The sequence below is a fragment of the Chanodichthys erythropterus genome, chromosome 6 (genome assembly GCF_024489055.1).
Source record: "Chanodichthys erythropterus isolate Z2021 chromosome 6, ASM2448905v1, whole genome shotgun sequence".
Classification (NCBI taxonomy): Eukaryota; Metazoa; Chordata; class Actinopteri; order Cypriniformes; family Xenocyprididae; genus Chanodichthys; species Chanodichthys erythropterus.
The window spans coordinates 19,391,215-19,410,707 of NC_090226.1; positions in this window are offsets into that span (position 1 = coordinate 19,391,215).

Consider the following 19,493-nt stretch of genomic DNA (forward strand, 5'->3'; position numbering starts at 1 on the left):
CTAAATACTGTAACTATACCATTATGCTGCCAAAAAGTACCTTTCTCCATTGGTGCTTCTTCCAAATTAGCCAAGTACTCTTAGGAAATAAAAAAAAAAAATTGCAAGCAACATTCACTAGCATTTAAAAGCTTGGGATAGGTAAGAATTCTTAAAGGGTTAGTTCAGCCAAAGATTTAATTTCTGTCATTAATTACTCACCCTCAGGTCGTGATATTTTTGATGAAATCCGTCCATAGACAGCAATATAATCAACACTTTCAAGGTCCAGAAAGGTACTAAAAACTAAAAACATTGTTAAAACCGTTGACGTGAACTAACCCTTTAATGTTTTGTTTTGTGTTTTTTTTTTTTTATTATTATTATTCAATAATATATTGAATATATTATAATATATTCAATTATAAAAATTAACTCTACTTTAAATATTTTAAAATGTAATTTATCCCTTTAATGGCAAAGCAGCCTTTACTTATCTTCAGTTGTACATGATTCTTCAGAAATTATTCTGATATGCTGCTCAAATTTTTTTTTTTTTATTATTATCAATGTTGAAACTGTTGTGCTGCATAATACTGAACCATTATGTTGTTAAATCTGTGATAATTTTTTTCAGGATTCTTGGATGAATATAAAGTTCAAAAGAATAGCATTTCTAACATTATAAATGTCTTTACTGTCAGGTATTAGGTATTAATAAAGGTATTAATTTATTTAGGAGAAAAAAAAAAAAAAATCGTACAGACCCCAAACCTTTGAACTGTAGTGTATATACAGGTGCTGGTCATATAATTAGAATATTGTGAAAAGGTTTTTTTTTTTTTATTGTAAATTATTTTAAAAAATGAAACTTTAAATGCAAAGTTGACTAGAAGGAAGAAATTGGGTAGGCAAAGGTGCACAAGCAACAGGGATGACCACAAGCTTGAGAATACTGTCAAGTAAAGCCGATTCAAACACTTGGGAGAGCTTCACAATGAGTCAAATGAAGCCGGAGTCAGCGCATCAAGCCGGATGAGTCAAATGAAGCCGGAGTCAGCGCATCAAGAGTCACCACACTCAGACATCAGACTTCAAGAAAAGGACTACCATGCCACTTCTGAAACAGAAACAACATCAGAAGCATCTTACCTGGGCTAAGGAGAAAAAGAACTGGACAGTGAACAGAGGTTGAAAGTCCTCTTTTCAGATAAAATTAAATTTTGTGTTGAAATCATGGTCCCAGAGTCTGAAGAAAGACTGGAGAGGCACAGAATCCAAGCTGCTTGAAGTCTAGTGGGACGTTTCTGAAGTTAGTAATGATTTGGGGGGCCCTGACGTCTGCTGACGTTGGTCCATTGTGTTTTATCAAGTGCAAAGTCAATGCAGCCATCTTCCAGGAGATTTTGGAGCACTTTATGCTTCCATCTGCTGACAAGCTTTATGGAGATGCTGATTTCCTTTTCCAGCAGGACTTTAGCAACTGCCCACAGTGCAAAAACCACTTCCAAGTGGTTTGCTGACCATGATATTACTGTGCTTTATTGGCCAGCCAACATGCCTGTCCCCTGAATCTATGGGATATTTTCAAGAGAAAGATGAGAAACAGTCGATCCAACAATATACAGATGATCTGAAGGCTCAATAGTGCCTCAGCAGTGCCACAGGCTGATCACTTCCATGCCACACTTCACTGATGCTGTAATTTGTGCTAGGAGCAAGTCATTTGCTGTAATATTTGCTGCCGACCAAGTATTGAGTGCACAAATGAACATACTTTAAAGAACTTGAACTTTTCTGTTTTGAAAATGCATTTTTTGATTGATCTTAGGAAATATTCTAATATTTTGAGATATTGAAAAAAAAAAAAAAAAAAAAAAAAAAAAACTTTTGAAATGTTTTACTTTACATGTAATGAATCTAGAATATATGAAAGTATAATTTTTAAAAATAATTTACAATAAAAAAAATGAACTTCACGATATTCTAGTTATATGACCAGCACCTGTATATGTAATTTACTAATAAGATATTACCACTGGAATACACACAAAGGTGTGATAAAAATGTAAGTACATAAGTACATAATACTTTGGCATTGCACAAACTCCCATAACAGATTTCATCAGATTTACAGTAAATAATTTCCTGGTTACTAGTTACTAGCTCTTTTCACAGTAGTAGCTCTATATTTTTGCAATGAAATGATGACTGTATATTGGAGTAATCTAAGCATAGGTTCCCAGCACAGACAAACAGACAGACAGAGATCCACAAAAGAGGGCGGTAACTTTTTGAATTACACATGCAGTTATTTCCCTTTAGCACTGGCATCCACATGTTGCTCTCATAAATGCATTCAGCAACCATGAGTACACAAACCAACATCCAACATGAGGCTTGTGTTGACAAAACCCTTATGGAGCCATTTAAGCAAATAAAAAGATATTAGCTTTTTACATTAAACCCAAGATGATAAGCTGAATCACTTGATGTTGTAAGTTAAACTGTGTGCGAACGCAGCTTACTCAAACATCATCCGCCTACAATGCTTCTTCAGCAAAGAGAAACTGAACTACATCTGCTCTCTTGATTCATGTACCATCTCACCTAGTAAACAACACCTAAGAAGACCCAGGAGGCTACTTCACCAAAACCATTGGAAACGGTTCTCTGCGCGAGTCTAACAGACAACTCAGGAAGCCTGTTGCACCTGCCGAAGCACCCATTCAAATAGGGCAGTGAGAAAACCAACATTGCGCTCATTATGGAAAAAAAAGAGGGGTGGCAATATAAACATTTACCTTGTAGGGCTGGTTTTGAATGGAATCCCTGTGTGTCCACCATCGCAGGTACACTCTCTATCCCTCGCTCGCTCGCTCTCTCTCTCTCTCTCTCTCTCTCTCTCTCTCTCTCTCTCTCTCTCTCTCTCTCTCTCTCTCTCTCTCTCTCTCTCTCTCCCTCTCTCCCCCTGTGAGGTGGCCGACAGGAGAATTGGTTATCTAATAGGTTCCCATGTAGCTTTGTCTCCCTCTCACAAGTGCAGCTCTAAGGAGGATTTCCTCTCATGTTGACAAATTAGCATAAGCTGCTTCCTGGCTCACCTGTACTCATCCAACCTGTTTGGCGCCTCCTCCGCCCCGCTGTGCCGCATGCACCTGCTGAAACTAGACACACCGGCCCGAAAATGTACTTAGTTGCAAGTTAGAACAATTACTTAATGCAAAAAATGATTCAGTTACACCTCCTGAGACGCTACAATGCCCAAGCACTTTACTGTTGAGATTTTAGACTGTCTGTGAAGTAATTGCAACTTTTAAATGTCAATTTTAAGGCGAGAAGACAAGAAAAAACTATAAACCTAGAGCTTCATTTCCCCTAAAGGGAACAGAAACCCCATTCTGACTTTATCTTTGCCTTGTAAGCAGATACGACAATCAAGCCAATGAGGAGTAGAACTCACAGAGAATGTTCCGACGGCATGAATCATCGACGTTCTGCTTTGTTTAGTCCTCAAATTTACTTTCATAAGGCTGATGCAGCACAAATGATGACAAATGGCTCTGAAAGAACAATGATAATCAGATATTAGAAAATGTTTTTTTGGTTGCTTTGTTTGTTTTTGTCATCATAAAAAATGGATGTGATTTTATAAATGAATGATGGATAAGGGCAACAAATAATGTGATATAACCACAGATGCTTTGTTTAAAATAACTAGACTGCATAATTAATGCAATTCACTTTCGTTTGCTGAAAAAGACAAACGAAACACACCATTATCAAGCCTGTAATTTGACATTACTGATACCTAAAAGAAATACAAACAATAGAGGCTTAGATCAACTATACAACAAGCATTTCCTTAATTCTGAACACTTCGCAGCTAACAAAAACATGTTCTTAGAACGTTTTGTTAAAACTCACATTAAAGGGTTAGTTCAGTTCAGTTATTCATGTCGTTCCAAACCTGTATGAATTTCTTTCTTCTGCTGAACACAAAAGAAGATATTTTGAAGAATATGGGTAACCAAACAGTTGATGCACTCATTGACTTCCATAGTATGAAAAAAAATTAAATAAAATTGAATGAGGTCCATCAACTGTTTGGTTACCAACATTCTTCAAAATATCTTCTTTTGTGTTCAGCAGAAGAAAGAAATCCATACATGTTTGAAACAATTTGAAGGTAAGTAAATTATGACAATTTTCATTTTTGGATGAACTATCCCTTTAAACGATTAGTTCACTTTCAAATAAAATTTTCCTGATAATTTACTCACCCCCATGTCATCCAAGATGTCAATGTCCTTTCTTCAGTTGAAAAGAAATTAAGGTTTTGATGAAAAGATTCCAGGATTATTCTTGTTATAGTGGACTTCAATGGCCTCCAAACAGTTGAAAGTCAAAATTACAGTTTCAGTGCAGCTTCAAAGGGCTTTAAACGATACCAGATGAGGAATAAGGGTCTTATCTAGCGAAACGATCATTTACATTTTCGAAAAAAATTATATATGCTTTATATAAACAAATGATCGCCTTCCAAGTGTTTCCGCCAAAACCGCACTTTCGTATTCTTCAAAAAGCTTACGCTGTTTGTCATACGCCTTCCCTATTCTACTTACGGAAAAAAAATGGAACTGGCACTGCGTTCCGTCCATAAGTAGAATAGAGGCCATTGAAGTCCACTATAAGGAGAATAATCCTGGAATATTTTCATCAAAAACCTTAATTTCTTTTCGACTGAAGAAAAAAAGACATGAACATCTTGGATGACATGGGGGTGAGTAAATTATCAGGAAAATTTTATTTGAAAGTGAACTAATCCTATAAGTTATAAAAACTTTTTTTCTTCTTGGTCAGGCAAATGTTAAGGGAACATTCCATTTATCTTTTTTCAGTAAATTATGACAGAATTTTATTGTAGGGTGAAGTATCTGTGTAAAGCTTTGTATTTAAATAAATTTTCATGGTTGAGTAGTGCGCGCTCACAAAAGTGAGACAAAACTTCTTCAGTGGGCAGCTACAATTATGAATTGCAAAGTTGTCTTTCTGGTCCGCACACAGCGTAGCTCATTAGAGAGAGAGAGAGAAATGAATAGGAGATGTTTCACCTCGAGTGTCTGAGTCTAAACTGCATTTTAAAAGGAATATGGAAATCTTTTGATCTGTAGAATGCAAATCTTTTCGCCACCCAAATAAACAGGCCAGGCGTGAAGGCTTTAACAAGAGGGTCCACAGAGCGGCTTCTGGGTCTAATGAGTGTGCGATGGCACCCGTTCCTCTCCTCAGCCCTTCTGAGGACTGCTCAGCCTCTGGAACATGCATTAGATTGATAGGTTACTCCGGTCCATGGTTTAATAAAGTGAAGAGGTTTCGGTTTACACAACTGCCCGTTTTCAATATCTATCAGATTCCCTGGAAAAAATGGCATCACTCACTGCACATACACCTCAAAGATGCTCTCAACGTGAATAACATAACTGAATTACCAAAGCAAAGATCCCAACATACATGCATACCCCTATTATGTTACACATTCACAGAGTGCTTGGTAAAAAAAGACCAGAAGGCCCAACATTCAGGCCAATTGTTGTGGCCCCATTGTTCAAATCCTGATGGGAATCTCAGAGGCCGGCTGAATAGGGATGCTACTGCAGTCTCCTGTTACTTCCCATGGTTTCTAAATGATGGGATCTTGGCTCATGTTCACCAGCTTCTTCTTAATGTTTAGATGCACTTGATAATAACATCACCAGGGCCTCCTCCTCGTCCTCATCCTCTAGGACTTTGTATAACTCATTGAAAATAAATCAATAGCAGCTTAGAGACTGGGACTCTTATTTCTGGCTGTGTCTGTAGGCCACTGAAAGAACACAAAAAGTGAATTCACCAAAGCCCAGTAATTATGATTAAGAGCTTACCACACAAAATAGACCACGGAAGAATGTTTTCTGCTGTCTCATCTTTGCAACAGAGGATACAAAGTGGACAGTAGAAAAGGGCATTTGTATTTATTAATTTTTCATAGCTTTTTATCTTGTCTTTTGTATGAACAAATCCTCATAAGTGAATACAAGAAAAATGTTCCATTGAATAAACTTCCAGTACAGCTGAGATTAGAGCAAAAATTTGATTTTCATGTCATGTAATTAATAAATAAATAAATTTGAAAAGTTGAGTGCTGCATTTTCAGAATGCTGTCACACACGAGACGCTGCAGAAGTTGTGTTCTAGCTCAGAGGATAAAGACGTCAGTCTAGCACGCATTTACATTTAAAAAAAAAAAACAATGGAAAAGTAGCACTGTCACAATCTGTGTTGAGTCTCATTTTCATGGACTTTCAGTTATTCATCAGTTACCCGTTTCCTGTGTTTCCTTTGTTCCTAGTTTCCCGCCAGTCATCAGTTGTCATGGACACTCATTCTATCATCACTCCTGTTCGTTATGTTGTCATTATCACTGTGTAATCAAGTTCCTCTTTGTACTCCTTTCAGTTGTCCGGTATTTGTGTGTTTTGTGCTACATGCTGTCTCGTTGCCGTTTCTACCCATCGGATGACCTGAGTTTACTTTGTTTTACTTTATTTAAATAAAGGACTTATATTTGATCTTCTCTGTCTCTCCTCTTCATCATCAGACTGACAACACATCCTTCACATCTATTGCGATCTCAAAATTCTGGTCAGTTGACAATACCCAGAATATCAAAATGAACCCCAGGCGGTAGATCATTTTCCTTTTTTGCACCTAAACTTTGGAACGGTCTTCCTAGCATTGTTCTGGAAGCAGACACACTCTGTCAGTTTAAATCTAGACTAAAAATGCATCTCTATAACCTGGCATACACATAACACATTATCAATTTTTGTTTTCACATCCGTTAAAGGATTGTTAGGCTGCATAAATTAGGTCAGACGGAACTGGGAACACTTCCTACAACACCACATAGAAGAATGGCATCTACGCTAATAATAGTCTCTCTGTTTATCCAGAGGTTTACCATAGTCAGCTGGATCTGGGCCGTATCCAGGCTGTATCCAGATCAGATGGAGGACCTGTGCCTAGACACGATGACAACACAGTGTCAGCAGAAATTGTGTCAACTAGACCATCCACTGTGAAGGCCTCAAAGACACGACAGCCAGTGGCACAGATTCCCAACAACCCATCCCATAACGGTGTGATGAATATGATCTTCAACTAGATGGAACTGGATTAAATATTTTGACTCATTTTGTCATCTCACTTATGACCTGTAATGCTGCCTGAATCATAATCATGCACTGTTCGCTGTTGGCCCCCAAAGAACTGGCCCCCAAATTGAACCTGGTTTCTCCCAAGGTTTTTTCCTCCGTTTTTGTCACCTGTTGGTCACCTGATGTCACCTGTTGGAGTTTGGGTTCCTTGCCACGGTCACCTTTGGCTTGCTTAGTTGTGGACACTTGATATTCAACAATGTTTTTGATCTGCCTGTATTGACACCATTGTATGCGAACAGATATGAGCTGGACGATGATATCACTGTTTTCTCAAGTGCTGATATATAGATAAATTACCTAAATTAATAACTATTGATTTTTACGACGGAATGAATTAATGCTGAATTTAAGTTGGAAAATAGCACCATTTTCTTTAAGAGCTGTTGTGCAGCCAAAATTGTTTGCAAGTTTTCATTGCTTTGACACAATCAAGTTTATTTCCTAAATGAAACTGTCTCTTAAGGCCAATGCATTTTCTGTCACCATCTGACATTTTTCCTATGACACTCTGAAATACACATTTATATACAACACACTATGTTTCCATGACTGTTCAAAGCACATGAATATGCATCTAGTAAGCATCTGTAATGCAGGGTTAATATCGCAAAGGCGGTGCTAACCATGCTCCAGAGCAGGGTTTCATAACCCTGTGTAAAAGCGGTGCTAACCTTACTTCTAAATTAGAAAGTGTGAAATGTTCCTTTACCCAAGGTTTGAAAGTGTGAAACATTCCTTTACCCGGGGTTAAAAGTGGGGTTTATAATGGCGTAAAAGAAAGCCCAAAAGCCCTCTAAAACCAACCAAAAGACCAGCCTTTTTTTCCCCAGCAGTGAATTCATAAAAGCCTAAATTCCTGCTCATTTAGGTGGCAGTGAATGTGTCAATAATTTGGTTTTACCTGCACTAGCACCTTACATCAAATGTTGCACATGTTTTTTTGTTTTGTTTTGTTTTTTTTCAAGTATTTACTTAAAGCTGCTGCCATTAGCATGTTTGTATCACGGTTAATGCTCTCAGCAGGAAGAGAGGGTGGGAAGCAGAACATCACCACCACAGTCACTTGTTACACTGATAATCTGCTGTGATGGGATCGCAGCACCAATCGATGTTTCAAGATGCTTACACTTATAGACATGTGGACAAGTAGGCTAGGGAGATTAGCATCTGGCACAACACTCGCTTCACACATGAAGAGCCAGTGACACAAGAAACTATCAATAAAGCAAGACAGGATGTGATATATTATGAACAAAGCCAAAAAAAAGGAAAAGAAAAATACATTATAGAATTCAACCAAGAGAAAAAATAACTTGCTGTACTTGGTCGAAGTGTGTTGTTAGTTCATGTTAAGTAATGTTACTGTACCTAATACCTACTGTATTATGTTACAAAATGATTATGATTAATTACTGCTGTAAAAGATTGTGGTTGTTTATTGATCCATAAACAAACAAATACAACTGTATGGTAAATTTAATTTTCATTTCATTCAAGCCTCTTCAAGGTGAGTAATTTGTAATTTCGCTATGTCTGTCCTGACTCTTTTCAACACAGGCCTTTTCTGAAAGCTTTCTGTGTTTAGTAGTGTTTTTTTTTTTTTTTTGTGATTTGATGATTATAAAAATAACACACTGCTTTGACTGACAAAAGTGGAAGACATCACATCTGCCTACTATACATTGCATAATATGCTGACAAACTGGTTCAACACTACTGATTACAGTCAATACTGCATCAAAAAAAATGACTCCATGGCAGACTCTCATGAAAACATCTCTAGAAACGTCTTTATGTTCCACTGTTCACTCTATATATATTCCAAACAAGAATCTGTTATGGCCACTAAGTTGATTGCTGAGTTTCATTTTTATATAAGCAGCTGCTTTCACACATTAAACTATAAATTATGTTAAAATGGTATTTTGATACACCAATACATGCTGTTCACATGCAACGATGTTCCATCTTCTCAGCACCAAAATATCGACACTCTGTGATGTGATCATTCTAAATGGGTCATTCTAAACCCTGGATAAAGGGAATCCTGGGCTATCTTGCTACAAATCTTATAATTTACCCAGAGTTAACAATTAATCCTGGGTATTCATAAGATGTTGGGTCACACTGTACATTCCATAACCCTGAGTTAACGTCCTTATTTGCATATTTGCCATGTCGGTGTCACTGATTGGACAAACGACGCATATGGCCTGTTTACACAGCATTGGGCATCCACATTACACATTGCTGACTGTAATATGTCTATTTCCCAATTGTTCTTTTCAAAATATAAAAAGGTAAGAATGAAACGGTCTCTTCTTTACTCCAATTGATGCATTTTCTGTCGCCATTTGACATTTTTCCAAGCACTGAAATATACATTTATATACAACGCACTGTGTTTCTGTGACTGTTCAAAGCACGTGAATATGCATCTAGTAAGCATCTAGTCACTGCATATTTGGAACTGCAATGCAGGGTTAACATCGCGAAAGCGGAGCAAGGTTTCATGACCCTAAGCAAAAAGCGGTGCTAACCTTGCATCTAAATTATAATGTGTGAAATGTTCCATTTCCTAGGGTTAAAAGCGGGGTTTAGAACAATGATAAACCGGGTGAAGTGCAATGTGAAAAGCCTTATTGGCAGAAAGGTTAACATGATTTTAGTAAGTATAACATGTTCCTGGATCAACATTCCAAACAACAAGTCCGATTTGTGGGAAGTTTACAGTTTATGTCAACTTTTACAGTTTATGACAACTTTAGGCTTACAACCAGGTTTAGGTACTTCTACATCAGTGTTATTCATCTATCATTTCCCTTTGATTTTAGGGGTAAGTTATGGGTTATGACACTTATTTACAACCTGTTAATAAGACAATCCCTTTTCAAGGATAAAGGGATAGGTTTAGGGGTAGGAATATGGTTAGGACTATATTTTCAGACAGAAATGTTGTTCCAGGATCAACAAAATATGTGGATCCCGGAACATGTCTTTCTTGGAAAAATCACATTGACCTTATCAGAACTGATTTATCAGTATTTCTCAAAAGGTCCTGTTCATACATTGTCTCTAAAAGGCTGGAATCCAATAGAAATATCCGATACTTCCATACAACGGATCCATTTAGCACCCTAGTGGCACTTGTTTTCTGATTTAAATTTCAAATGACAAATTTTACAGAAATAGTGTTTGAAGAATACATTTTTAGTGGAAAAATATTGGTAATTCATACCTCGGCCTCCCACTACTTTTTGCATTTAGCAAATCATGGGATCACAGCTATGATGTAAACTAAATTTAAAAGAAACTACAATCCATTGACATGTCCCACCCAAACTTCCTATTTCAATCGCAAATATGTCAACCAAGGAATAAAAATAAAGAAATAAAAAAAAAACCTGCATTCGCCAAGCGTTTTATCAGCAGGCAAGTGTAACCTCTCTCTCTTTCACCACAGCCGATGCCGCCATCTGAGCTTCTGCATTTGCATGACTGGGGTTATTGCACTTGACTCACCCCATTGATGAATATATCTATCATTCTAATTGAATTTCCATACTGTTTCCTGAGAATGAAACATAGAAGGAAATCCAGGGTTACTACAATACATTACTCTAAACATGCTAAAACTATAACCATGGCAACAAATTCCACCATCAAATAAGTAAAGATATCATTATCTATGTAATGAATGGTGGTCAAACTTCACAACTTTACAAAAACCTTGAATATGGTTAACATATTGTCTAGAATATGATACAAAAACAAATAGCAATTCTGACCTCTTCGGTTATATTCCAAATGCAAAATGACAAAAAACTATTTTTGCGGACTACAACAACCACTCTCCTCCCCACCTAGAACCCCCAGAGTAAACCCTGTTTCTATTTGAGTAACAGGACCTACTTTTGAACTATCAGGGGCCCTGTGTTTGACAGCACATTAAAAGGAGAATTTTTATAACTGAACCCAACAGAACAACTAAAAGACTCAAAGTAACAAGAACATGTGTTTGAAAGAAAATAAAAAAAAGTTGGAACCACCAACACACACATTATATTATATATATATATATATATATATATATAAACATAAAATTCTAGAGAGGAATAAAGAGCCAGAGCATTCTTTCTGAGGGAGCCTTCCATTTCAGAGATGGCTTGAAGATGAGAAGGATGGCATGAATTCAGAGCAGAATAGATTCACTTTGTAGTTCAGTGGTGACTGTAGAGGTAACTTAAAACAGCGGCCTGCCCTGTCACCTCAGTCCTTTCCCTTCCATCCTCCACTCACAGATCTTGCTTTCACGCTCCAATAGACTGTCTGCCCCCTTAAAACTAATATCAAAACCCTTTGAATTAATCGCTTCCCTCAGTCTTGGCTTTATAATGAGTCTCTGTGGGAATTATAAACTGAGCTGTATTAAGTCTCTGAAACGTTCTTCACATCCATTGTGTTCTTCAACAATCAACAGCATCACTCAAATAAAATTCACCAAACTCCTCAGTACTCTTCTAAATGTCAATTCCAAACAATGAAAAAAAAAATTATATATATATATATAAAAAATACTTGACATTCCATAACAGTGGGATAATACATTCTAAAGAATTGTTATATATGACCAAACATTTGAAGTATTACTTAGATTGATGAATTACATTTATTCATTTAGTCGACACTTTTATGCAAAGCAACTTACACATGATAACACTGCAAGCAATCTATCATTACACAAAACAGTATAGTACACAAGTTTAAGCTATTACCTAAACTACCTAAACACAGCATTGCTGTGTTACAATACAGAAGGGGACAGAGACACTGGAATGCAGGTAGTTTAGTTTATTGAACAACCAGGAGCATAAACGGAGTGCAGGTAAGTGATGGCAGAAGTGACAGGTGGCAGATAAGGATACTGGAGCGATACTTGTCTTTTCTCTTGCAGATAATGCAGGCAGATGACGGACTGGAGCTGAGAAGACACAGAGGAACTCACATGAGACGGGGAACAACGAAGGAGACTTGGGAACACACTGGAGACAGGTAAGTATCTTGGAAGGAGTCCTTGAGGTAAGCATACAAGTAAGACCATGTCCAAACGAGACCAGACAGTGACTGTGTGAGTGCGTGTGCCTTTTGTGCTGCTGGGATGCAGGTGTGCGTGATTAGAACTCGGGTGATGACTTGTGCTGTGGTTGGGTGATGGTAGAGCCTGGCGTGTCTGTGACATTACCTCCCCGCGTACTCGGAACCAGTTCCTGGGTTGGGCCAAGAGTCCTGGTGGCCATGACAGAAAGTATGAAGGAAGCGGCTGATCTCTAAATCTTCCGCTCCGTCTGCCCATTCGTCTGAGGATGGTATCCCGAGGAGAGGCTGACGGTCAAACCTAGGAGCGAGAAAAAGGCTTTCCATACCCTGGAGACGAATTGCAGCCCTCAATCCGATACGATGTCCTCAGGAATTCCATCTGAATATATAATTGAACATAAGTTCAGCAGTCTCCATGGCCGTGGGCAGTCCTCTTGGAAAATCTGTCTATAACTACCAGAATGCGGGTGCAATTATCTGAGGCAGGAAGGTTGGTGATAAAATCTACTCCTAGGTGTGACCAGGGTCGGTTGGCCAGTGACGTGCAAGATGCGTGGATGAGGGGAGTGCGCCGTGTCCGGGTGATGTAGAGCAAACCTGGTGGGCAACCCGGTGGAGTGTTGGAGGCATTGGACTCAGGCAGGGTCTCTTCAGACCAGACAATGGGGTTGACGAAGAGCTTCTTGGCCAGGATTGGTTCAGGAGCTGGGGAGCTTTCTTCAGGACTGTGGATACAGGATAAGGTGTCTGCCTTTACATTCTTTGACCCAGGGCAATAGGAGATGGTAAAATCAAAACGGGTGAAAAACAGGGCCCATTTAAGGGTTTCGAAGGCTTGGGTAGCAGCTGGGTTCCAGGACAGATACTTGGGCTTACTGTGCAGAAGGTTGGTGAGTGGAGTGGAAATGATACTATAACCATGAATGAATCGTCGATAGAAATTTGTGAATCCTAGAAATCTCTGGAGTTCTTTGATTGTCGTGGGAATGGGCCAGTCCTTGATAGCAATCACCTTCCTCTCATCCATCCGGATCCCATTGCTATCAATGTAGTAACCAAGGAACTGCACTGAGGGCTGGTAGAAGGTACACTTCTCTGCCTTGAGGTACAGATGGAATTCCCTCAGGCGTTTCAGGACCTCTGCAACATGGTGGCAATGGTTGGCCATGCTCCGGGAGTAAATCAATATGTCATCGATGTACACCAGGATTGACTTGTGGAGGAACTCCCGGAGCACCTCATGGATGAAATCTTGGAATACTGAGGGGGCATTGACAAGTCCATACAGCATGACAAGGTATTCGTAATGGCCAGTAGGGGTCACGAATGTGGTCTTCCACTCGTCCCCCTCACAAATCCGTATGCAGTTGTAAGCACTGTGGAGGTCCAACTTGGTGAAGACAGTGGCACCTCGGAGATGTTCCAGCACAAATGGGACGAGAGGAAGTGGATAACGGAATTTCACTGTAATGTTGTTGAGAGCTCTGTAATCAATGCAGGGCCACAAGCCTCCATCCTTTTTTGCCACAAAGAAGAAGCTGGAAGCAGCAGGGGAAGTAGACGGGCGGATATAACCTTGCGACAGAGCCTCTTGGATATATTCCTCCATGGCCACGGAGGGATGTCCACTGAACGCTTCTCTATGGGGCTTTTTAATGGACGTGGCACAGACTGACAGGTCTTCGAAGCGTGGAGAGGTTGGGACTGGAAACTCAGAGAAACAGTTCAGGAAGCAGTTGTCACCCCACTTCAGGATTTCCCCAGTCTTCCAGGAAATGACTGGGTTATGCTGCTCCAACCAAGGGGCGCCCTAGGATCACATCAGCGGTGGATTCCTCCAGAACCAGCAGATTGAGTTGCTCCACATGGAGGATGCCCACTTGAATCTGGATCGCGCACCTGTTTTCGACTGAGGGGCCTTCCAGTTACCGAGAGGATCTGGTAAGTTGACGGCATAGCTGTGGTCTTGAGCTTGAGCTGACAGCAGAGGGCGCCTGAGATGAAGTTGCCGGCTGACCCAGAATCAAGGAATTGACTGGAAGAGATACACCGGCAGCAGTAAGGTTTACAACAGTGGTGAGTGGTTTCATCTTATTTATAGAGAGAATAATCACACTCACCATGGGACGAGTAGGACGAGTGGGGCATAGAGATATGTAATGCCCAGACCATCCACAATAAAGACACAGGTTCTGGGTCAGCCATCTCTGCCATTCAGTCATAGACAGACAAGTATTTTCCAATTGCATGGGTCCGCTGGCTGGTTCTGGGGAGCTGACGGATTCTGGTCGGCCTAGGGATGATGGCAATAGAGGCTGGCCCTGGTGCTCTTCGAGACACGACTGCATACGAGTGGCAAAGCGTATGGAGAATTGAATGAAACGTTGAAGCCGATGGAATCCTCGTATGCAGCGAGATGCAACCACATGCGTGGATCCAGTCCCTGACGATACGTAGTGATAAGGGACTGTTCGTTCCATCCGCTAGCGGCAGCGAGGGTTCTGAATTGAAGAGCATATTTGTTAACAGTCATTGATGCTTCTTTCAACTGATATAACTGCTCACCGATTGAAGAATCCCAGGCAGGTCTTCCGAAAACTTCTTTGAAGTGAGCAATGAAACTGGAGAGAGATGGGTTATGGGATTTTTCTGGGACCAAAGAGGTTCAGCCCAGCGAAGCGCCTTGCCATTTAACTGAGAAATTATGAACACTACCTTAGCGTGGTCATTGGGGTACAGGTGTGGTTGCATCTCCAGCACCAGCGAACATTGCAGGAAGAATCTGTTGCAATCCTCCGCTGAACCAGAGAAGGGTGCCGGTTTGGCCATGGGACTGGCGACGGCAGGTGGTGAAGGAGAGAAAGCGGTGTTTGTGGAAGTGCTCGCTGCTCGCGGGTGGATTAGTGGAGAGTGCTTGGCGTAGTGCGTCCACGAGCACTTGAAATGGATCCGGGGTGCTCATACTGGTGCTCAGCGGTACCTTCTGTTACAGTACAGAAGGGGACAGAGACACTGGAATGCAGGTAGTTTCGTTTATTGAACAACCAGGAGCATAAACAGAGTGCAGGTAAGTGATGGCAGATGTGACAGGTGGTAGATAAGGATACTGGAGTTATACTTGTCTTTTCTCTTGCAGATAATGCAGGCAGATGATGGACTGGAGCTGAGAAGACACAGAGGAACTCACACGAGATGGGGAAAAACGAAGGAGACTTGGGAACACGCTGGAGACAGGTAAGTATCTTGGAAGGAGCCCTTGAGGTAAGCATACAGGTAGGACCATGTGCAAATGAGACTGGGCAGAGTGACTGTGTGAGTATGTGTGCCTTTTGTGCTGCTGTTGATGACTGTGCTGATGGGATGCAGGTGTGCATGATTAGAACTTGGGTGATGACGTGCGCTGTGGTTGGGTGATGGCAGAGCCTGGCGTGTCTGTGACATGCGGTCAGTGTTGAATATATTTTTAATAATTTTATTCTTTATAAATAATGAGATACATTTTATCTACATTTTAGAACTGAACAATATGTGTATTTAAATAAAAAAATAACTCCTGAAATTATTGGCAAAATTTGGTGTTTGGGTTTAACAGCCACCATAATAAGCTTAAAGGATTAGTACACTTTCAAATGAAAATTACCTAAAGCTTTCCTCACTCTCAAGCCACCCTAGGTGTATATGACTTTCTTCTTTCTGATGAACACAACTGGAGAAATAAATATTCTGACACATCCAAGCTTTATAATGGCAGTGAACAGGGTTCACGAGTATGAGCTGAAGAAAGTGCCTCCATCCACATCTATCTATCATAAATGTGTACTCCACACAGCTCCAGGGGGTTAATACCAGGCTAACACTTTTTTTTTTACGTTGAATACAGAAGGCAGTTTAGCGGAAGCTATATATTTTACTTTATAACTTGTTAAATATGGATTTTTTTTTTTTTTTTACAAAAGCATCGTTTCGCTTCAGAAGGCCTTTATTAATCCCTCCAGAGCTGTGTGGAGTACATGTTTATGATGGATGGATGTAGATGGATGCACATTCTTCAGCTCATACTCGTGAATCCTGTTCACTGCCGTTATAAAGCTTGGATGCTTCAGGATATTTATTAATATTTCTCTGATTGTGTTCATCTGAAAGACAAAAGTCATATACACCAAGGATGGCTTGAGGGTGAGTAAAGCTTGGGCTAATTTTCATTTGAAAGTGAACTGATCCTTTAATTTACTAGGCCTAAGTTACTACACGTACTGGTTTAGAAACAGGCGTTGGTCCATAATAAAACAAAATAGCATACAACTTACAGTTATGAGTGTGATTTGCAACATTATCAAGAAGCTAATTTGCAGAGAACATTATGAGACTTGACCTTTACTGTTAAATCCTATTATCAGTTTTATTATGCACAACATGCTTCAACTTTTTCCTCGCACCTGCACCTTCCTCAACTTTTGCCTTGCGCCTGCATCAACTGAATACACTTTAACATCCTTACTATTAAAAATGTTCACACACCATCATCTACAATCAGACCTAAAATCAATTTGATGAAAGATATCTGCAAATGTCCAAATGAGATCTGAATCACACACACACACACGCACAAGCACACGCACACGCACACGCACACACACACACAAGAACGTTATGCCATCATTCCATGCACTCTTGATTTGCCTTTAACCTGTTGATGTCAATAACACATATTTCCCCTTGTTTTCTCCCTTCCTGAGGAGAAAGGACGTGCAATACTTCATTAATCTTGGACACTATCTGGGGAGAGTGACTTGTAAATGGTAAGCAACATGATCAGTCATGAGATGGAAGCTTGTGATTCATCACAATGTGTTTCCTTTAAAAAGCCCCATGAGAACATCTCTTCTGTCCTGCATCTTTCTCGATCAATACCTGTAGCATGGACAGCCTTCTGCACAGCTTTGCAAAGATGCATTAAGGCTTGTTTAGATGTAGAATGAAAGAGTAAAAAAATAACTCCCTTAAACAGAGCTTCTTTGAAAAGTAGCCACAAATACAGAAAGAACAATCAATAGGATACTTTTTTATGATTCCACTAATGGTAAGCACTGAGTGAAATAAACCAACACCAGTCGGGCTTGAATTCAGCCTGTTTAGAAAAGACAGTTTAGTGAGGGGCATTTTTGATATTGTCTAGTTTAATGTACTGTAAATGTAATCAACATGTAGCTATGTGACAATCATAGTTTGTATCATTCTGCTATACTGTTTTTGGGCATCCAGACAGACTGCAATTTTACTAGTAACTGTGCAGTCATGTTTTCTGTTACATCATTATGACTGTTGGTGGTGACAAGTGACATTATGCATTATGAGTGAGTTATTGATTCATTAATCTGACCAATTATTTCAAAATGAGTGAGTCATTGAATTGTTCTTTCATCTAATTTGTTAATTCAAGACTGAAACCATGTTGTTTGGAGATTTAACTCCCTCGAGTCGGAGGTATCGCCAGTGATACCACCTCGTTTTTTTTCTTACTAGTGTGAAAGAGACTCAAAATACTCCGTCAATGTTGCACATACAATTAAGAGTTATACATAATTTTAATCTGTGAAATATCATCTTTTATTTGTGTACACTCAGAGTAAAATCAAAATGTTGTGCTTTTTGTAAAATAAAGAAAACTAACATGATGCATGATCTGTCGTCTCCCTTTGAAGGAAGTCCAATCTGATTGTTCTCAGAAAATGAACTGTAACTTAGTGAATACTAATCACAAAAAACTAGACTTAGGTCTAAAGAAATGTTGAAATGTCAGGTTTTAAATCGTGTAAGTCCAATCGAAAAAAAAATTCTCTGTTTATGTAATCTGTATGAAAAGACACGTCAGACGCCCATGATTCAGCTCATAATCCGCTAATGCGGCCACGCCCACGGAGCGAGCGCTATTCAGATGCAAAATCTGAGGCAATACATGTATACATCGTCAAAATCGTGTATTTATTGTCTTAAAAAGTGTTTATCTGCATGTTATAGCAATGGTTAGCGATCTCTGGAAGCCTCTGTTAGTTCCTGGAATGTCACATGATATGCCTCTGTTCTTTTACTGAGATATTTGTGGACTAAAGGTGTACAGAGCGCCCTCCAGCTACAAGTATGAATTGAAAGCACTGTATCCAGCACTCTTAGTGATGACAATAAATATAGAACAAATATTACTCTGTATAGAAAATTCCTCCAAATGTGCATGCTTTTAATTCATATTAAAGAATTACAGACAATATAAGATTTTAAGAGTAAAACAGAGGTCAAAATGTGAAGCTTGAGTCTTAGATCTTTTTAATGATGTATAGTTTGTCAACTGCACATTAACATTTAGGCTATATAATATAACAAATATAGTAGCCTACATGAAAGCACATAGAGGTGGGAATGTTCAGACGCTTTGCATCATAGAAATACATTATATTTTAAAGTATATTAAAATAGAAAACCATTATTTGGTTAGAGACTTGAGACTTCTTTTAAAAACATTATTAATGTGTCCAATCTTTTGACTGGTACTGTAATTTAACATAGGCCTATAGCTCATATTCTTTGGTCCCGTTCACTGCCATTATAAAGCTTGGATGCATCGGGATATTTATTAATATTTCTCTGATTATTTTCATCAGAAAGAAGAAAGTCATATACACCTAGGATGGCTTGAGGGTAATTAAAGCTTGGGCTAATTTTCATTTGAAAGTGAACTAATCGTTTAACTTGTATACTGAATGACTGTATTGTAAATTATGTATTGTATATAAACAGTCGAATCATAAGAAAGCATCTTATTTTGAAGTATCAGGAAAAAAGGCCTTTTAGATACTAGGGATGTGTCACGATTTTTGAATATTTCGATTAGTTGATTTAATTATAGAATATTGAATAGGTTGTGCGATTATCGTTTTAAAAAAATTCCCCATTTGATGCGGTGGTGACTTGTAACCAGAGGGTGGCGCACGCTGCCAATAACGCACCTAAAAGCTGTCAATCAGCTCAGACATTGCCTCACACGCACACTAGACTTGTTTAGCATATAACAGACACATTAAAATTAATTTTAACATAAGTGCCATCATTCAGTCTATTCACAATATGTTATTACGCGTTTAGGCCGCGTATTTATGCGTC